This window comes from Sus scrofa, chromosome 17, assembly GCF_054392235.1.
Source record: "Sus scrofa isolate SSC_HxYL_T2T_F1_AM1 chromosome 17, Sscrofa_HxYL_maternal_Yorkshire_Landrace_v2.0, whole genome shotgun sequence".
Taxonomy (NCBI): Eukaryota; Metazoa; Chordata; class Mammalia; order Artiodactyla; family Suidae; genus Sus; species Sus scrofa.
Window position 1 is genome coordinate 52,342,573 of NC_139399.1, and position 19,910 is coordinate 52,362,482.

Consider the following 19,910-nt stretch of genomic DNA (forward strand, 5'->3'; position numbering starts at 1 on the left):
TCTGACTGGTATCTATGAGAATGCAGGTTCAGTCCATGGCTTTGCTCAGTGGGTTAAGGATATGGCATTGCCATGAGCTGTGGTGAAGTTTGCAGATGCGGCTTGGATATGGTGTGGCTGTGGCTGTGGTGTAGGCCGGCAGCTGTAGCTCTGATTCGACCCCTGGCCTGGGAACTTCCATATGTCATGGATGTACCTTTAAAAAGCAAAAAAAAAAAAAAAAAAAAAAAGGCGGGGGGGACTCACCTTTCAGACAGCTGGTTACCAATCATGTTATGTCTAGAACCCAGTTATTTCTGACTTGAGTGTCTATATATTTTTTCCAAATTCTAAGGAGATAGAGAGTTGAGTGAGTTTAGTCAGCTCTTCCCAGAGAAGATGAGCTTGAGGAAGGATTTGAAGGAGGAAGAGCCTCAGTGGATGAAGGAGAGGGAGACATGTATTTTTATTGAGACAGTGCATACCCATTGAGAAGGTATAGAAAATGCAGAACCATGAACCACCTGAAGGGTTGTGGGCAGGTGTTCTTGGTTGAGTCAGAAAGGGTGAGCTGGAAATGCCGGGAGGAAAATGAGAAAAGCAGAGAGGAGTCTGGTTTTGAGTTGCTGAATCCTAGGGGCAGGTAATGAATGCTCTTCCAAGCAGAACAAGTGTGGACGGCTGGAGCCAGGGAGGCTGATAGGGAGCAGGACTCCCAGCTGACCACCGGGGATGCACCAAGGTGTGAGGTCAAGTGATTGGTCTGAAAGTGACAGTGGAATTTCAAGTGCTCTCTTTTCACCCAGTCTGCTTCGTTGTGGGAAAATGGGATTTCCAGGCTCCTCAAGATACTCTATGTAAAGGAAAGGGCATTGAAGCTTCTAGCTTCAGCTCTCTCCATTACTGGCGGTATAACCTTGGCCAATTCCACTAATTTTTCTGAGCTTCCATTTCCTTATCTTCGAAATGAAATAATGCATACTAAAACATCTAGCCCAGTGCCTGGCACACAGTTGAAACTCTAGCACTCTTTGCCCATTCATTCATTCCCAAACACTGATGACTTGGGGTGGGGCTGGGGGTGAGGCAGTTTCCATGATCTTTGGAATAAACCTGCACATCAGGATTGCTGGTCCAGGCTATGGCTGTAGCTGTTCTACTGAAATCTTTTCAACAAGGGGCACAAACTGAGAGGTGAAGCCAGGCTTTACCTTTCAAGCTCTGAGTGGGGTTAGAAGAGTCATAAGAAATAATAGTAATCCTATCTTTCCTTAACTATCCCTCATGGTGAGATCACTTAAGATCTCATTTATCCAGAAGTCACTCACTCCTCAATCTCAGTTATCTAAAACACAGCTCAAGAAAGAAACAAGAAAGAAAGAAACGATACCACTCCCTCTACCACATGGTACATGCACACAAACTCAGTGTTTGTGGCAAAAAAAAAAAAAAAAGACACCATCAAATCCAGGGACTCCCCGTGGATCAATCAGCTTAAAGAAGAGAACTTCAGTTCTTCATTCAGAACATACTCACTCTCATTAAATATAATTCTGATGAGAATGGTTATTGTGTTTTCCACCCCAAAGGAAATTAGAAGCTATGAATTAGAAGGGATAGTGTGTCTAAATTTCCTATAAGCAAATTCCTTGAAAGCTGAAGGAAGGATGTACTGATTGCTTGATGGTGGAGGAAGACGGTGATGAGACAATTTCAGAAGTAGAATATTGGAGCCATTGGGTATAGGAAAAAATGATTTTCCACACCCCATTGAGGATATTACTGTATCTGAGCACAGCTATTCATGCTCATCGCAAGCTCATCTGGGTCACCTGGAAACATTTAAATGATGTTTTAAGATGGCAGGGCACAGGTCAATTCATTTTGGAACGATTTCTCTCCAACATAACTTTTTGTTTGTTTGTTTTCCCTGAAAGAATCACATTCTGTCATACAGATATATTATATGCATGGAAAAATTCCTCTCCCAGGTGGGTCAGATGACTGCGGCAGGGCTGTAGCATCTTCAGTTCCTTCTGATTGGCTGTAAAAGGTGACAACACTCAGTATAAAGCAGGCCTTTTTTTCATCTGCTCTAAAACACTCTCTCCTCGTTCCTTGGTTATGGATTTTGATGACCAAAGTCATTTCCATCTTCTATCCTCCCTTTATGAATTCGTGCACTTTGATTAGGACCCCTTTCAGGCTGCCTCTTCACAGACTGAGGCAGTTTGAGTCTTAAAATCTGCTCTTCCCCATAGGGCAGAGCATCTGGTCATCTACTTTCTGCCACCCCTTCCAGCTATGATGCCTCAACACCTTGACTGGTGGCCATGTCCTCTCTGAAGACTTCTCATCTCAATGTCACTGTTTGCCCAGGTAAGATAATGGCTCTTCTCTGCCACATGAGTCCCGTCTCATATTTTGTTCATTGTTCATGATCTTCTTCCTTTAAAAGGAAGAATGTTCTTCACAGGAAAGTGCTGGATCTTATGCAGGTCTGTACCTCTGAAACAAGAATGTCTGTGGCCTCCATGCATATGCTTTGCTTCCCTTTCTTCAAATCACCTGCTTCTGGGTACCTGGCAGCCTCCTTGCTGTGTCTTTGGGGCCTCCCCACACTGAGGCTCAGGCCAAACTTCCCCTGGACCACTTAGAGCCAAGACTAAATACTCCAGGAGTACCAGAGTCGCACCATTCTTGCCCAACATGGAGCTCCCTCAAGGAGAAGTTTTTTCTTGGGTTCTCTCCACTAGCCTGGCCAGCTCTAGCTCAGAAGTGCATGGGATCTGAGCTTTCCTTTCTCCACCCTGCCTTCCCTCTCACACAGGTGTCGGATTTGCATCTCTGAAGGCTCTCTCCACCTGCTCTTGCTTCCTTTACCCTTCATTAGCATCTCCCCCCCAAGGATGTCCTGCATGTCTAGTCCTATCTGGGTGTCTAATTATCAGAGAACAAAACTCATACAGTATCTGATGCCTAATAGACACCAAAAAATGTCAGTTGAGCTGAATTTATTGTGATTTTATGGGTCACTAGATACGGTCTCTGACAGATCATCTCTTCAGTACAGGGGTTCTAGAGTTAACCTGGTCAATCATGCAACACCAGCCAGTGCCTCCTTAAACAAGACTGAACTATCTGTGTGACATTTGTTGACTAAGTAGTGAACCCACTGATATACTTAGAATCGAGTGCAATGTTTGAGCCTCTTTGCCTGTATTTAAGTGACCCCAGGTAGCTGTACTCCTTGAGCTGTTGTGTCAAGAGTTTTATTTTTTCTGCTTCTGTCTTTGCTGTCAGTGTTTAATTTTATTATTACCCCCCCCCCCGATTTTTAGGGCCACACCCACAGCATATGGAAGTGCCCGGGCTAGGGGTTGAATCCGAGCTGTAGCTGCTGGCCTACACTACAGCCACAGCAGTGCCAGATCTGAGCCACATCTGCGACCTACACCACAGCTCACGGCAGCGTCAGATCCTTAACCCACTGAGTGGGGCCAGGGATCAAACCTGCATCCTGGTGGATGCTACTCGGGGTCCTTTCCACTGAGCCACAATAGGAACCCCCTGCTGTCAGTGTTCTAAGGGCTAGAGTTGGGAGGGACTTCTAAGATCATCCCTCAGCAGAACTTCAGAGCATGTAATCACCAGGCACTACTCAGGTGCTGGGCATTCGGGGGTTAGATAAGAAACATACCTTTCTCTCAAGGTGGGAGCAAGTTCCAGCCTCGTTTTACAGATGACAAACCAATTTGGCAACATCGCTCCACAGAGCCATCATGAAAAGGAGAATGAAGGACGCTAATATATAGTGACAGCAAAGCAGTTCTTCAAGATGGACAGGTGTAGATCCAATCTGAATCTTTACAGCACCCTTGAGCCCCATGTCTGAGTCAGCTCATGATGGCATAGAATCACCTGATGGAATTACCCAGCCTCACAGGCAGCTCAAGATTCCTGTGACTAATTAACAAACTGAAAGAGATGTTACTCTGAGCTGACTCCATCAACGGGAACTTCATGCTGCTCATTTGAGTGTTGATTTAGCCTTATGCGAGAATAAACAATGCAGCGACTTGAGAATGACCCAAGCATCAGCTTGGAGGAGTATCGCTTTCCTGCCCGATGTGGAGAAATTGGGTTCTGGAAACCTGGGTCTCCTTCCAACTCTGTCACTAACTCACTGTGTGACCTTGGACAGGACATCTAACCTCTTAGGTATAATTATTGATTTTATTCTGGCACATTCTTTGGCAGGATCATTCATCCATCCATCTTTATAACACTGTGCGTAAGCATTTCATAACCTTCCCAACAACACTATGAGATGTGTCTACGATGATTATCACAATTTTACAGATAAGGGAGGTGAGGAACAGAGAAACTCAATAACCTGCCTAAGGTCATACATCTAGTAAATAGCAGGCTTGGGATGCTAACCTAGGTGTTCTGATTCCATGCGCCAAGTAGGTAATTACTGCACTGGGGAAGGAACGTTCTGGCTTTCCTTCAAACTAGAATTGGACTCAGGGAAGTGGTCCTGGGGAAAGAGAGAAAGGGAGAAATGGAACAAAGAGGTTTAGATTCAAGGGGAAATGGACAGGCACAGGGAGAGACTTGGTCTTCAAGGGAGGGGTCATGATGTGGGGGGGAGAAATCTGGCCAGGAAAATAATGGTCACCCGAAGACACCTGGGCAGGGAGCTAGCTTTAAAAAGATTGTCTCTAAAAAAAAAAAAAAAAAAAAAAAAAAAAAAGGAGTTCCTGTTGTGGTGCAGTGGAAATGAATCCGATTAGTATCCATGAGGATGCGGGTTCGATCCCTGGCCTCGCTCAGTGGGTTGGAGATCTGGCATTGCACTGAGCTGTGGAATAGGTCACAGATGCAGCTCAGTTTCTGCATTGCTGTGGCCGGCAGCTGCAGTGCAGCTCCAATTTCACTTTCACCCCTAGCCAGGGAATTTCCATATGCCACAGTTGTGGCCCTAAAAAGCAAAAAAAAAAAAAAAAAAGAAGAAGATTGTCTCTCCATTCAATGACCCAGAAAAAAGCAGGTAAAGGAGGGAGCTCTTGTGCAAACAGACTTACTCCAGGGAGAGACATTGGTCATCCGAGAGACTGTTATTCTCTGTAATGTGTAACAGGCCGTAGCTCCCCGTGCCGATCCAGGCCCTGGGAGAGCAGCTCAATGGGCAGGAAAGGGCCAGGGCCACTGATTCCTAATGGCCCGAGCACCTAGCATGTGTCAGAAATGTGAAACTATATAGAAAGACATAGTCTTGCCTTATGGTACTTGGAGTCTGGTACCTGGGGGGGAGAAAGACAGATACATAAAAAATATAATACCTCTTTTTAAAAAATTTCGCTGAAGTATAGTTGACTTACAATGTTGTGTTAATTTCTGGAAAGGTGCTCAGTTATCCATGTATATATATTCTTTGTCACATTCTTTTCTACTGTGATGTATCACAGGATGTGGAATATAGTTCCCTGTGCTCTACAGTAGGGCCTTGCTGTTTATCCATCCTATGTATAATAGTTTGCATCTGCTCATCCCAAACTCCTGACTCTTCCCTCCCCTCCTTCTCCATCCCCCTTTGACAACCACAAGTATGTTTTCTATGTCTGTGAGTGTTTCTGTTTCATAGAGAAGTTCATTTGTGTTGTATTTCAGATTCCACATATAGGTGATAAAGTATTTATCGTTCTCTTTCTGACCTAGAAAAGGATAATATCTTGATCATGAGAAGGGATTACATCCTAGGAAAGCTCTAAGATTGTCTTCAGTGATTCCCTATCTCTTGGTATTCATATTCTGATGTAATGACCTCTTTGAGTTGAGATGGGCACATAGCCTTGTTTCTAATGAATAGAGTAAGGCAGTAGTGATGGATGCCACATCCAAGTCTAGGTTATAAAAAGACTGTGACATGCAACACACCTCTCTCTGTCTGTCTCTTTCTGTCTTTCTCTGCATCATGTAGGTTGAGGGAAGCAAGCTTCTACATTGTAAGCAGACCTATGCCCCCAAGAGGTGGTGGGGAACAGAGGCCCTCTGTTAAAAAAGTTCATGAGAAAATGAAATCTGCTGACACTAACTACAAGGTTGAATCCAGAAGTGGATCTATTGGCCCCAGTTGAGCCTTGAGATGACAGTGGACCAGGCTGTCACCTTGACTCTGACCTCAAGAAAGACCTTGAGCCAGCAGCACCCAGAGCTAAACTGCTCCCAGAAACCCTGAGATGATAAATTCATCATTCAGCTGCTATGTTTAAGAGTAAGTTATCGTAATAGATAAGTAATATATGACAGCACAATGTTTTTTTTGTTGTTTTTTTTTTTCAGAGTAGCTTTATGAAGGAAGTTACAGTCAAATTGAGATTTAAAACATCAGATATTTCCCAAGCGAGAAAGGGTATTCTAAACAGTGGAACAATCATAGAAGCCAGAGGAAATAACCAGAGCTTGAACTGGACAGAACATAGACTGTCTGTGGGTGGGGAAGAAGTGGGAGATGAGGGCAGAAAAGTAAGGGTGTAAGAATGGCTAAGGAATTTCAATTACAAAATCAGATTCCTGTTAAAGAATTACTGTCCAGAGATTTCGGTGGGTTATCTGAATGAGGAAGTAGAGGAAGGCCAGGAATCTGAAAAATCCTTAGACTATTGAATCCTTTAAGCCTGTAAATTCAGCAGCCTTCACTGCAATTGATTTCAAGCCTACAGTTCTCTCTGCCTCAGGAGTTTCATTTTATTCTTCTCCTAATCATTCTTTATTGTCATTAATGTTATCATAAAATGTGATGCATGTAGCTTATTGTGTGATTATTGGGCTTAACCAAAGCCTTACTGATGCTGTACCCCACCCATAGGCTCAAACATAAATCTTAGGGATCCCCTGGAATGGCCATGCTTCACACCATAGATGTGGAAAATGGAGTTGGGGTAGACCCTTGCCCACCTGGTAGCTTGCAAAGGGATGCTACCCCATTTGTAGCTTAGTTGGGATGATAATGCAGTGGTTAGCAGGAAGGTTCTGAGGTCAGAGGCGCTTTGGGTTAAATCCTGGTTTTCAACACTATCTTTGTGAGCTTGGATAACTTAAGCTCTCTGACTCAATTTTTTCATCTAGGAAACATGAATTGGTATAGTGCCAACATTACAGGTTGTGGTGTGGATTAAATGAGATGATATGTGTGGGGGGTATGTATACACAGATATGCCGACCACGAATATCAGTTACTATTATTTGTGCTGTGACAGAAGGGTATCTCCCACCCAAACTCATTGTCTTGCCTTTTCCATGTTGCTGATTGTAGAATGAATATGTCTATGAGTCCCAACTCATAAGTTCTAACTTCATGTTACCAGAATCAATAGACTAAGTGTACTGTTCTCTATTGCTGCATAAAAGCTTGCCCCGAACTGGGAAGCTTAAAACAATACACATTTATTATTGTGCAGTTTCTATGGGTCAGGAATCTGAGCACAATCTAACTGGGTCCATTGCTTTAGGGTCTTTCAGAGGCTGCAGTCAAGGTGTTAGCTGAGGCTGCAGGCTCATTTGAAGGATTGACTGCAGAAGGACAGCTTCCAAGTTCACATGTTGTTGGTGGAATTCATTTCTTTGAAGGCTGTTGGACAGATGGCCTCAGTTCCTTGGTGGCTGTTGGTCCAGCTTATTTCATCAAAGCAAGCACATAAGAGCAAGAGAGCGAGCAAGCACAAGAGAGACAGATTCCTGATTTTTGTAATCTCATCTCAGAAGTGACATCCTACCACTTTTGCCGTATTCAATCACCAAAAGTAAATGACTAGATCTAACTCACGCTCAAGGGGTGGGATTACACAAGGATGTAAATACTGAAGAGCAAATACCAGAAATCATTGGGAACCATGGCAGAAGCTGCCTACCACACTAGGGGTGCCTAAATCTGTAGATATGTATAATCTCCAGCCAGACGGCTAGGAGTGCCATTGGCATATACACTGATACCAACATGTTAGAATTCACTGATGATAAAACTCACAGCTCAGTGACACTTGCTATCCTGGCAGGAGTCCATGCTACCTCTTCCTTTCCTAATAGCTGAAGATGGAGTCTCTGGTCAGAGGCTCTGGACCTCACTGTGATAAGAGCCCTCATGGAGGGTCCTGTCTAGAATGATGGCTTAAAGAGCTGAAAGAGACTGTCTCAGGGCTGACCTAGGTGTAAGGCACCATGACCTCTACTCCAAGCCCCCTCCCCACCCGATTATGTGTGTGATTTTTTTTTTTTTAATTATTGAAGTATGGCTGATTTGCAGTGTTGTGGTAATTTCTGCTGTACAGCAAAGTGATTCAGTTCTCCATAAACACATATCCATTCTTTTTCAGATTCCTTTCCCATGTAGGTTATTACGGAATATTGGATAGTGTTCCCTGTGCTCTATGGCAGGTCCCTGTTGATCCTCCCTTCCATATACAATCAACAGTGCGTATATGTCAACCCCAAACCCCCAATGTGTGTGTGTGTGTGTGTATTAATAAGAAGGATTACTTTACATAGATGAGATTGTTTTGTCTGGGTGATTGTTTAAAAAATTTTTATTGAAGTATAGTTGATTTACAATGTTGTGTTACTAGATGATCTTTTCTGTTGAAAAATTCTATGAGACGTTTAAATCATTTGCTAGGGCTGCTTCTGGTTGGTTTCCACTTATTATAGCAAACAAGCGGAGTGAATGTAATGAGAGCTTACGCTGGAGATCTTAGGCCCTTCTGGTGCTTTAACGTTGATCTTTCTCTCCATTCAGAATCTGTGGCCCCATGTACACTTGTTCCCTAAATCCCAGCCAGTCAGATCTTTAGGACCCTGATGGGGGTTTCTCTGGAGCTGGTTCAGGGGTGAGGGGTCACTGAAGGGAAGTGACCGTGGAATCCAAAATAGGGTTAGGAGAGCAGGTGGAGCCCCCATCACCCAGAGCCACACCAAGCACCCACCCCAACTGTGTCTCTCAAGAAGCCCATGTTATGTCTGGGACACAAGAGGTCAGCTAAGTCCATGTTCACATTTGCATTCAGCATTGCCCCCCAGTGCTCACTGCTCTCTCCAACTAACTACCATCTCTCAGTCCCTGTATGTTGGCAGAAGTTATTTCACTGCATTTGTACAACAGCCAGTATCTATTGTTGACTCCAAGCTGGGAAGTATGAACTGAGATGCAAAAAGACGAAATGACTTAGGAAGTGAGAGGCTGAACCAGGGCTGGAATTCAGACCCACGACACTCCAAATTTTAGGCTATTTCCAAAACAGAGCTCATTTCCTGCTGCCAAGAGCTGGAACTTCTAACCAGTCCCAACCATGGGGAGGGACTGTCAACATCTGTCATCCCTGGCTGCGGCTCTAACATGTGAGAACACAGAGACCTGCAGCCTAGCCCAGCCCTCCTCCCACAGCCCAGCCAGGCTTTTCCATCCCCCAGGCTTCCGCTAGGTGGTCCCATCTCTGACACAGCCCCCATGCCCCAGGCCCTGAGCAGGCTCTTGCTCCAGCACAGATGCACAGAATTAAGTGTTTGCCACTTTCCCAGGTCAGTTAATGTTGAAGGATAGGAGTTGAGTACTATTGGCAGCAGCTGGCAGAGTGCCTGCTACCAGTGGGCACTCAGTCAAAATGGATGGTGCTTGGGGTGTGACTGTCACCATTTCCCAGTGGGACCTCCCAGAACTAGTTGTTTTATGCAGCCCTTAAACTGAAACGATGCCCTTAGTTCTGCATCCCCTCTCTGTTAGGGCCCTGATCGTGCTGGATTGCCATGGAATGGTCACTCATTTTTCTCCTGCATTAGTGTTCTCCCCAAAGTGGACCTTGAGATAAAGGTTTGGGTGCAAATAGTTTATGGGGGCAGGGACAGCAGGATGAACTGTGACTGAGGGGGAAAGTCAGAGGGAGCAGGTTCTGGTGGTGGGTAACTGCATCTCGCTACCCCTGGAGCTTTCGGAGAGGTAGCGTGGAACACAGCTAAGGATTGATCCACTGGAGCAGGGAAGCTTGGCAATTTATCTACCAACTCCCATCCCTCAGTGGTCGAGGCTTATTCCCAGGGTGTTCACTCCATAGAGCTGTCGTGTTGCTGTTGGTGCACCCAGGAACTGTCTGTAGATGACCTCTGGGCGGGACAAAGGAATGCGTGAGGTGAATGTGGTGCCAAGAGCATCTGCTTATCCTTGTTGGGGCAGTTAGTGCACCTGTCATGTTCCTGGGCTAAGGGTCAAATCAGAGATTCATCTTCGACCTATGCCACAGCTTGCGGCAATGCCAGATCCTTAACTCATTGAGCAAGGCCAGGGATCCAACCTGCATCCTCATGGACACTATGTCGGGTTCTTACCCCTCTGAGCCATGATGGGAACCCCAGCAAGTACTTTAATAAGACACACAGGTGAGGCTTATTGAGAGCTTGCTATGTGCCAGGCCAGTGCATGATCTTTTTAAGAACCACGGGATTGCTCTCATCAACCCTATTTTAAAGATGGGGAAAGTGAGGCTCAGAGAAGCTACCTAATGTGTCCAGGCTGGTGAGTAGCATGGCCCGGCATCCTTCCTGGGTGTGTCTGATTCCTCAGCTGGTGCTCAGTCCACTCTGCGTCACCTCTAACAGTGCTTTACAAAGAAGATGATGATTGGGTTTAAAACTTGATAACAGCAGGAATCCTGGAGACCCCTTAAAAGCACAGCATTTGGAGGTCCAGGCCTGGGATAGCCACAGGCTGGGTGAGAATGAAAAGGCAGGGAAGTGGGAAAGAGAAACTCCAGGGGGCAGGTCCAGGCAAAGGGGCTGTAGCCAGAGCCAAGCAGGAGACGGTGCAGGTCAGGACACAGGAGGATTCGCAACATGAGGCAGGGAGGGCAGAAAACACCTCCGGATGCATCTTGACGCAACTTGCAAATCAGCAGAAAGAGGTTTTTTTTTTTTTTTTTTTTTTTTTTAATGTACCAAATAGAAGAGGCAATAATCAGTAGGTATTTTTCTTTCTCTTTCTTAGTTTGAGAATCTCTAGTTGCATCCATGTTGCTGCAAATCATTGGTTGCCAAGGGGGAGGGGGAGGGAGTGGGATGGATGATGAGTTTGGGGTTGGTAGATGCAAACTATTACATTTAGAATGGATAAACAATAGTCCTACTGTATAAAACAGGGAACTATATCCAATCTCTTGGGATAGACCACGATGGAAGATATTATGAGAAAAAGAATATATGTATATGTATGACTGGGTCACTATGCTGTATGGAAGAAATTGATACAACACTGTAAATCAACTATATATATGTTAATTAAAAAAAGAATCAGTGGGACTCCAGGATCTCCAGCTTGAATGACTCATTTGGGGGTGGCTATGGGTTGCCAAACCTATGAGGTCACGCTTTTGTGATAATGTCTCACCTGGAGATTCTTTGACCAAGTGTTCATTGTTCAGATGGGGGAATGGCCCCCTCAGGCCCACCCAGCAGCACTATGGGCATTCCCAGGCCTCACTCATGGATCAGCTGTTTCCACTTTGCAAAGGCATCTCGGAACCTGCGAGTGAACTGTGAAAACTGGGGCAAGTCAATTCCCCTGCCCCCGTCCTGCAGCCTCATCATCTTCATCTGTAGAAAGAAGTGAAATGATGTCTCGCTGTGAAAGTAGAAGGAGGTGATAGATGTGAATCTGCCCCTCACTATCCTTCCTGCAGTCTGTGCAGAGGTCGCAAGGTGGGTCCCCCTAGTCGGAGCCCAGCCCAATCTGCAGGGGAGGCTGGGCTCAGAGCCTGAGCCAATAATGTGGGGAGGGGCACAGAGGTCCCTCCCACCGAGAGGAGGAGCCTCTCATATAAGATCCCTGCTCACCCTGCCGCTGACCATGGCTTTGCCGAGACGTGGAGCTGGGTGTGGCCTATCATCCCTGCTTTGTGAGCAAAGCCCAGCAACACCCCAGGGGCTGGAACCCGAGCAGGAGGGGAGAAACTGACCAGGTGGCCGCCATTCCCGCCAGGAAAGGTAAGCTGGGAGGAGACGCGGTCACTGTTGGACTCCAGGAGCCTTTCTTGGACTCTCTGCTCCTCTGCCCCCTTTTGTGAACGCCGCAACTGAGACGGCGGAAGGTTCTGATTTTGAGAACTTGGTACGTGAAGGTAGGTGATGGAAGGATATTGAAGATGAAGCTGATATCTGACAGCGTCTGAAAATCTTCCCTGCTTGTTGGAGGCACTTGGCTTGGAGGAGGATTGAGGTGGGTGATATGGTTTGACTCAGTTCACTTGTTGTGACCAGGTGGGCTGCTAGGTGAGGTGTGGATTGTTGAAGTGTGGAGGGTGTGGGAGGTGTGCCTTCTGGGAGGAGAGTGGGGCTGCTAGCAACAAGAGCTAACGTTTTTGGACCACTCTAAACACTTTGCAAGAGTTTTACCACCACACCCTATAAGATAGGTTCTCATTTTAAGAGCAGGAAACTTAAACCCTGAAGGGATGAGTAGCTTGTAGCTTGTCTAAGATCCCAGAATTCGAAAGTTATAAAACCAGGGAATGAATTCAGATAACCTAACTCCAGAGCCCATCCCCTTAAACCCTAAGGGATTGCACATTACTAACAGTGAGCAACTTTTTTTTTTTTTTTTTAATGCCAGGCCCTCTGACAGGTGAATTACAAATGTGATTTGCTTTCATCTCCCCAGCACTTTGGAAGGGAGACATTTATAGTCTTTATTTTACAAATCAGGAGACAGGGTCAGAGAGGTAAAGCGGCTTCCCCCAGGTCACACAGCTCACATGTAAGGGGACCCTGGATTGGAAAGCAGTTTGCTCTTCTAAACACATGAGAAAGAAATATACCCAAGTTATACCCTGTATAGTGAAGAATCCCAACAGGAGTACCAGGTGCAGCGGTGTTGAAGCACAAGAGTTAGGGCAGCCTGGGGGATGTGTGAGGGGACGGTGGAGAAGATGGGGCTGGAAGGATGGATCATGTTGAATGAGGGTGGACAGGCATCAGTGCAGGAGCAAGTGCATGGAAGCAGGCAAGGAAACCAAGGCAACCATGCAGAGCCCCCCACACCAGGGGAGGAGATTCTGGCCCTGATGCTGCAGCAGTGGAAAGTGGAGGCAGCTGAGGTGGAGGGGAGTGTGGATTCACATGGGGCACTAGGAAGGCGCTTCCATGGCTCCCAGAGTGCCAGAAGCTCTTGCGGGGTGATACCTTTTTCTGATGCTCCCCATCCTCCTTCTCACCCCCAGATAGTGAGTCCTGTGTTTCGGGGTGTTGGGGATGATCCGGGGCATTGTGTAACAGCAGAGACTGGGTTTGTCTGGGATCAGTCTGCCCCGTACTTTGCGTCTCCACTCAGTCTCAAGAGGAGAGTTCCTGCCGTTCCAGTCAATGTCAAAGTGCTTTACTCTTAAAGGGGAAGACGCCACAAGAGCCAGCTTTCCAACCTTGTCACAAACAGCAGGGACGGGCTGTGTGAACCTTGGGAGATCGCACAGGACGTCTTGGTCCTGGGTCTCACATGCATGGAATATGGTGGGGGGGGGTAGACCGTTGGGGTCTTTTGTAGTCAGGGTGGGCTGGCCTGGGGTCTGCATATCTGCATTTGTTTAATGTTGAACAAAGGCCCCTCTGGGCTTTCTCTGTGGTCCCTAGCATTTATGGACCATGAAGAGGACTGCAGAGATCTTAGCGTCTTTAAAGGAGCTCTGAGGGGTGGCCGCTTGCTTCCCTCATGGTCCAGATCACAATACCGTTGGGCTTGGCTTTGTGGTTCACACTGAGACATCAAGATGTTTTAAGACACGAGCGCAAAACAGTGTAAATGGAGAGCACGGTTTCTTGGCAATAACATGTATTTAGTGTGTTTGGAAGGAAAACAGCCTAAATTGTAGGCAAGTGTGATGATCAAGACCTGACGTAAACATATCAACAAAGATGAAATGCAGACCCAGAAATCAAGAAAGCCTTTCTCACATGATGTGGGAATGTCCCCATGCCATCTCCTTCCCCTGGCAGTGCCTCCAGGGGGACTGATCTTGGCTGTGGTGCAGACAGAAGCCTAAATTGCTTTGATCTTCAGGCCTAGAGTCCGTTGGAGGAGGCGGTTTCGGCGCTGGGTTTCAGATGCTTGCAAAGCCTTTGCTCCTGGGACTAGGGCCTTTCCAGTGGACAGGGCTCAGCAGATTTAGTCAGACTGTCTGGGGCTGGCTTTTCTTATTTTCTGGCTGGGCCCTCAGCTTCTAACACTGAACCCTCACTCTTTTTGGCATCTCTGGTGACCTCTGAAGGGTCTGTGCTCACTTTCCCCCTTTTACCAAAACTGTATCTGTTCACTGGTTCTTGGGGCTGAAAAAGCCCAAAGTACTGACCTCTGTGCTACTGTTTTTATCTTCCCTGACCAGTCCTGTGGTTTCCTGGGTATAAACAGTGCTTGATCTGGCTCATAGCAGTTCATGAGGATTGATTGCTTTTTTTTCTTTCCCTGCCAAAGAGAAGTGCCTGGAACAGCAGTTGTTATCGTGACACAGGGCAGAGCTGTTGGGTGCAGTGAACATTGCTGCCCACGTGGGGAAGGTCCCAGGCTGTGTGGGGGCATCTTAAGTCACAATTTTCTCTACCTCGCTGACAAGCCCTTAAGAACTGAGGATTGGTTTTCATTTTCTTAGGTTGTAATATCTCTTGTCTAGACATTCGGGAACCTGGTGATAATAGCATCCCTCAGCACTTTAAAATGTATTTAATAAAGCACTTTGACATAGATCAGAGGCCAATGGTTTAGAACATAGACGTCGAAGGTGTGCTGCTTACATTCAAATGACGGCTCTGCCCTGCCATTGGAGGCTGCGTGCCCTTGAACAACTCACTCTCTCTGGGCTCAGCTTTCTCATGCAATGGGGGTGATAATATGCTTAAATCATAAGTTGGGGGGGGATGAGGAGTTCCCACTGTGGTGCAGTGGGTTAAGAATCAGACTGCAGTGGCTCAAGTTGCTGCAGAGGCATAAGTTGGATCCCCAGCCCAGCACATTGGGTTAAAGGATCCGGTATTGCTGCAGATGTGGCTCAGATTCAGTCTCTGGCCTGGGAATGTCCGTATACTGTGGATGCAGCCATAAAAAGGGGGGGGGGATGTTCATAAACAAGACCACATGTAGTAGGCTGGCATAATCATGAGCCACTATGCTCATTATTATTGCTGTTGTTATTCCATTTACTCTCATGGCCGATTGTTTAGGTTGGTGGCATGATCTGCCTTATCCCGCTCCCAGCTCCTTCCTGCATATGCATAACTCCAGACCCCATATCTGGAGCTCAGGCTTCTCCAGATATTTGGAGAACTCCCAGGTGCGGCCTCATCCTCATGTAGCATCAAGCCTGTCATCAGGTACCAGGCCTGTCATCATAGGCACAGTCTCCACCTTACCCTTGCTCTCAGTCTTGTCTGGCAGTGGTGCTGCTTCGTGGCTTCTCTGGGTGTGATTGCCTCTTCCTTTGCTCAGGCAGGCCCATGAGTTCTTCCAAGACTGTTTGGAGGGGCCAGATTCTCAAGACTGCAGGGTGGCCCAGAGTGGAGCTGGGAGAATGACCCACTGCCTGTTGATTTGCACTCTTGACACAGGGTCCAGCCCTCCTGAGATGGGAGCCTTCCACCTCCCTCCCCAAAGGAGACCCACTCTACCCAACGTGAGCGAGCAATGGCGATTTCACTGGCGATGCAGCCATGGAGATGGTTGTGTGGGACACTATGCAGCAAACTGCCCAATAAGTACTTTTTTAAGCTACTCAGGATCTCTTCCCATTTGTCCTTTGGCCAGGAAGCCTTCCTTTTTTATTTTTCAGAATCATTTCCATGGTTTGCTTGACCCCTGGTATCTTGCTCACTTCAACTCCCAAGGTGCTCATCAGAACTGCTTTTCAGCACAGAAGTTGCCGCCTTCTGAATGAGTTCTCATACCAGCTGCTGAGTTATTAAAAGTTTGTTCCTGTGTTGCACAAAGCAGGGTTTCCATGCCTTGGGGTCATTGCCCCCCCCCCCCCCCCCACTGATCAGCTTTATTTTCAGTCGAAGTTTTCAGCTCTGCTCAATTCTGGATTCTCTTCTAACTCACATAAGTTTATGCTGAAGAATTTGCTCCGTCGAGTGCCATAGTCCTCCTGATTGATAGAGATGCCTACAGTGTGGTGTCAGGTTCCCTGCAGATGGGTTGCATCCCTCTACCCTCCCCCACCCACTGCTGCTTGCATTGGCTGCAGTCGTTTCTATAAGAGATACTCCATACCTTAGGCTATAGGTACCTATTGAAAATACCCAGTGATGACAGGCTCTTCCCACTTAAGACTGACCCATCCAAGTCTGTGCCTTCAGAAGGGTTACGAAAACTCCCAGGCTTTTGCTAGATTCACATGAAGGTGGGTGACTTCAGAGAGTACTCAGGGGTCAGGACATATGTGGCATTGGCAGGGCCCAGCTGTTTGGTGGAAATGGATTGTCTGGCTGGATCTAGTCCACCTGGGTCTGAATTATCTGGGGACTGTGCAAAAAATTACAAACACCTGGGCTTTCCTAAGACCTTCCACATCTGAGCCTTGGGAGGTAGGGATGAAGAATCTGAACTTTAAACAAAGGTCCTAACTAATGCTTCTGTATCCTAAAGTTTCAGCATCACTGCTCGCGACAGCTCAGAATTCCCTTGGTGAGCCATGGTAGACATACAATGTGAGTGGGAAATAAACTGCTATGTTAAGCCGCTAAAATTACAGGATTAATTTGTTGTCACAGCCTAGCATTATCCTTACCTGTATCAAGCTAAAATCATCATCTTTCAGTGATGATGGGCAATTGATTTATTTATCATTAAGAAGTTTAATAAGATTTGCTTCATGCTCCAGTAACAGTTGCTGGTGACACAGTATCTGACTGCAGTGGACAGGGATGGGACACCTGGGGTGTCAGATGTAAGAGATGCTCTCTCTTGGGTTTGACCAAGTACAGGGTCAATCCAGGAAAGTGGAGGGCCAGCCTCCTTAAATTTTATACCCTAGCTGCTTCTCTTGCCTCATCCTGGTCCTGGCCCTGGCAATGGAAAGACCCAAGCTATTAATCTAAGCATTGCTATGGAGAGCTCCTGTTTTTTCTTTTTTCTTTCGTCTTTCATTTTTAAAAGTTTTATTGTGGTTGATTCACAATGTGTGATAATTTCTTATGTACAACAAAGTGATTGATATACACACATCCATTCTTTTTCAGATTTTCTCTGATATAGATTATCACAGAATATTGAATAGAGTTCCCTGTGCTATACAGCTGGTCCCTGTTAGCCTATTATTCCTTCCTTCATGCAACAAAGACTTGCTTACACCCAGGCACCAGGGCTAGGCACTGGCTGGGTCTTTGAGTTGGGCTTAGTCAAATGAGGATGCAGATGAATAGGATTCAGCTTTTAGCTTCACTGATCTTTTCTATTGTTTTCTTTGTGTATTGTATTTATTTCTGCTCTGATATTTATATTTTCTTTCCTTCTACTAACTTTGGGTTTTGTTTGTTCTTCCTTCTCTAGTTGCTTTAGGTGTAAGGTTAGGTTATTTGAGATTTTTCTTGTTTCCTGAGATAAGCTTGTATTACTATAAACTTCCCTCTTAAAACTGTTTTGCTGCATCCCACAGGTTTGGGATCATTGTGTTTTTGTGTTTATTTGTCTCTCGGCATTGTTTGATTTCCTCAGCAACCCATTGGTTATTTAGCAGCATATAGTTTAACCTCCACGTGTTTGTGGGTTTTTGTTTTTGTTTTTTTTTTTTGCATTTTTTTCTTGTAGTCTTAATCACATTGTGGTTAGAAAAGATGCTTGACATGATTTCAATTTGCTTATATTTACTGAGGCTTGATTTGTGGTCCAGGATGTGATCTCTCCTGGAGAATGTTCCATGTGCACTTTTGAAAAGAATGTGTATTCTGCTACTTTTGGGTGGAATGTTTAATAAATGTCTGTTAAGTCCATCTGGTCTAATGCATCGTTTAAGGCCTGTGTTTCCTTACTGATTTTTCTATCTGGATGATCTTTCCATTGCTGTAAATGGGGGTGTTAAAGTCCCCCACCATTATTGTGTTTTTGTTGGTATCTCCTTTTATGTTAGCAGTTGCTTTATATATTGAGTTTTTCCTATGTTGGATGCATATGTATTTACAATCATTATATCTTCTTCTTGGATTGATCCTTTGATCATTAGGTAATGTCTCTGTCTCTCATAATGTTCTTTATTTTAAAGTATTGTTTTGTTTGATATGAATACTGCTACTGCAGCTTTCTTTTGATTTCCATTTGCATGGAATATTTTTCCCCATCCTCTCACTTTGTTTGTGGGTCTCTGGTAGTCAGCATATATATGGATCTTGTTTTTGTATCCATTCAGCCAGTCTGTGTCTTTTGTTTGGAGCATTTAAGCCATTCACATTTAAGGTAAATCTTGATATATCTGTTCTTATTTCAATTTTCTTAATTATTTTGGATTATTATTATTATTATTATTATTATTTTGAGGGGGCTGCACCCACGGCATATGGATATTCCCAGGCTAGGGGTTGAATTGGAGCTGTAGCTGCTGGCCACAGTCACAGCAATGCCAGATCCAAGCCACATCTGTGAACTACACCACAGCTCACAGCAATGCCAGATCCTTAACCCATTAAGTGAGGCCAGGGATCAAACCTGCGTCCTCATGGATACTAATCAAATTGGTTTCTGTGGCACCATGATGGGAACTCCTGGATTTGTTTTTGTTGATCTTTTTTCTTCCCTTCTTTTGTTCTCTTCTCTGGTGATGGGATGACTATCTTTGGTGGTGTGCTCTGGGGGCTCCTCCTCCCAATGCCAGACCCTACCATTCTTGGTGTGGCTTCTTCTTTGTCTTTGGGTGTAGGCTATCTATTTCGGTAGCTTCCAGTCAATTTTGTTGATAGTTGTTCAGCTGTTTTGATTTTTGGCATTTTATGAGAGGGGGTAAGTGCAAGTCCTTCTACTCTTCAAGGAACAAATAAAAATGATTTATACCTTCTCCCTTCCTTCATGCAACAAAGACTTGCTTATTACATCCATGTGCCAGGGCTAGAGGCACTGGCTGGGTCCTTGAGTTGGGCACAGGCAAATGAGGATGCAGATGAATAAGGAAATCATGGGGCCCTCGGTTTCAAAAGGAGGGGATGAGCCAAGAGCTTGGCTACTAGCGAGGCAGAGTCCTGATTAGCTTGGGCCCTGAGGGCAGCTCAGCTCCTCTGGCAGGTGACAATTTGGGTAGGCCTAACCCAACAGTGCCTCATGCTTATGTTTGGCGAAGGAGTCAGTGAGTGTAAGTCATGACACTTGTTCAGATGTCTCAGGCTGATTTATAATTGGGATCTTACCATCACTGGGGCCCAGACTTGATCTGATTTTCTAGAGAAGGTGATTCCAGACACTCACCCAGTGAGAAGGCATGTGCCAAGTGCTGGGCAAGGTGCCCTGCACAGAACTTGGGCATAGGAAGTATTCAGGAAAGGTGAGTTCTTCTTCCACCTCCATTGGCTGGAGTTGAGTTGTGGGACTGGTCAAAGGGAGGGAGGAGGTGAGAAGCTCTACAATGAAGAGATTGATTACATTCTAAAATCATAATAATATTAATTGAATACTTAGGATTTGCCAGGCATGAGTCTAAATGCTTTATCTGTAAGAAATCACCAAAAACCTTATGAAGGAAATACCTATATCCTTATTCTATACCTGCTGTGATAAACCACCACAAGCATAATGGCTTAAAATAGCACAAACTTCTTATCCTGTAATTCCAGAGCTGAGTCACATGGATCTCACTGAGCTAAAATCTAGGTGTTGATAGGGTGGTCTTTCTTTCTGGAGGCTCTAGGGGAGATTCATTTTCTTGTCTTTT

At 45.6% G+C, this 19,910-nt stretch overlaps 1 long non-coding RNA gene across 4 annotated transcripts in view; it reads left to right on the forward strand.

The window, feature by feature from the left end:
* The window catches only part of LOC110257470 (uncharacterized), a 253,242-nt gene that overhangs the window by 177,198 nt on the left and 56,134 nt on the right, over positions 1–19,910 (forward strand). For 2 of the 4 annotated variants that reach the window (XR_014832389.1, XR_014832388.1), the window contains exon 3: positions 2,241–2,358. The exons of 1 other annotated variant lie outside the window; for it this stretch is intronic. This is a non-coding gene — a long non-coding RNA (uncharacterized LOC110257470). Of the gene's footprint in view, positions 1–2,240; positions 2,359–5,965; positions 6,260–19,910 lie in introns of all 4 variants that reach the window. One more of the 4 variants, XR_014832390.1, reaches the window with a different exon arrangement.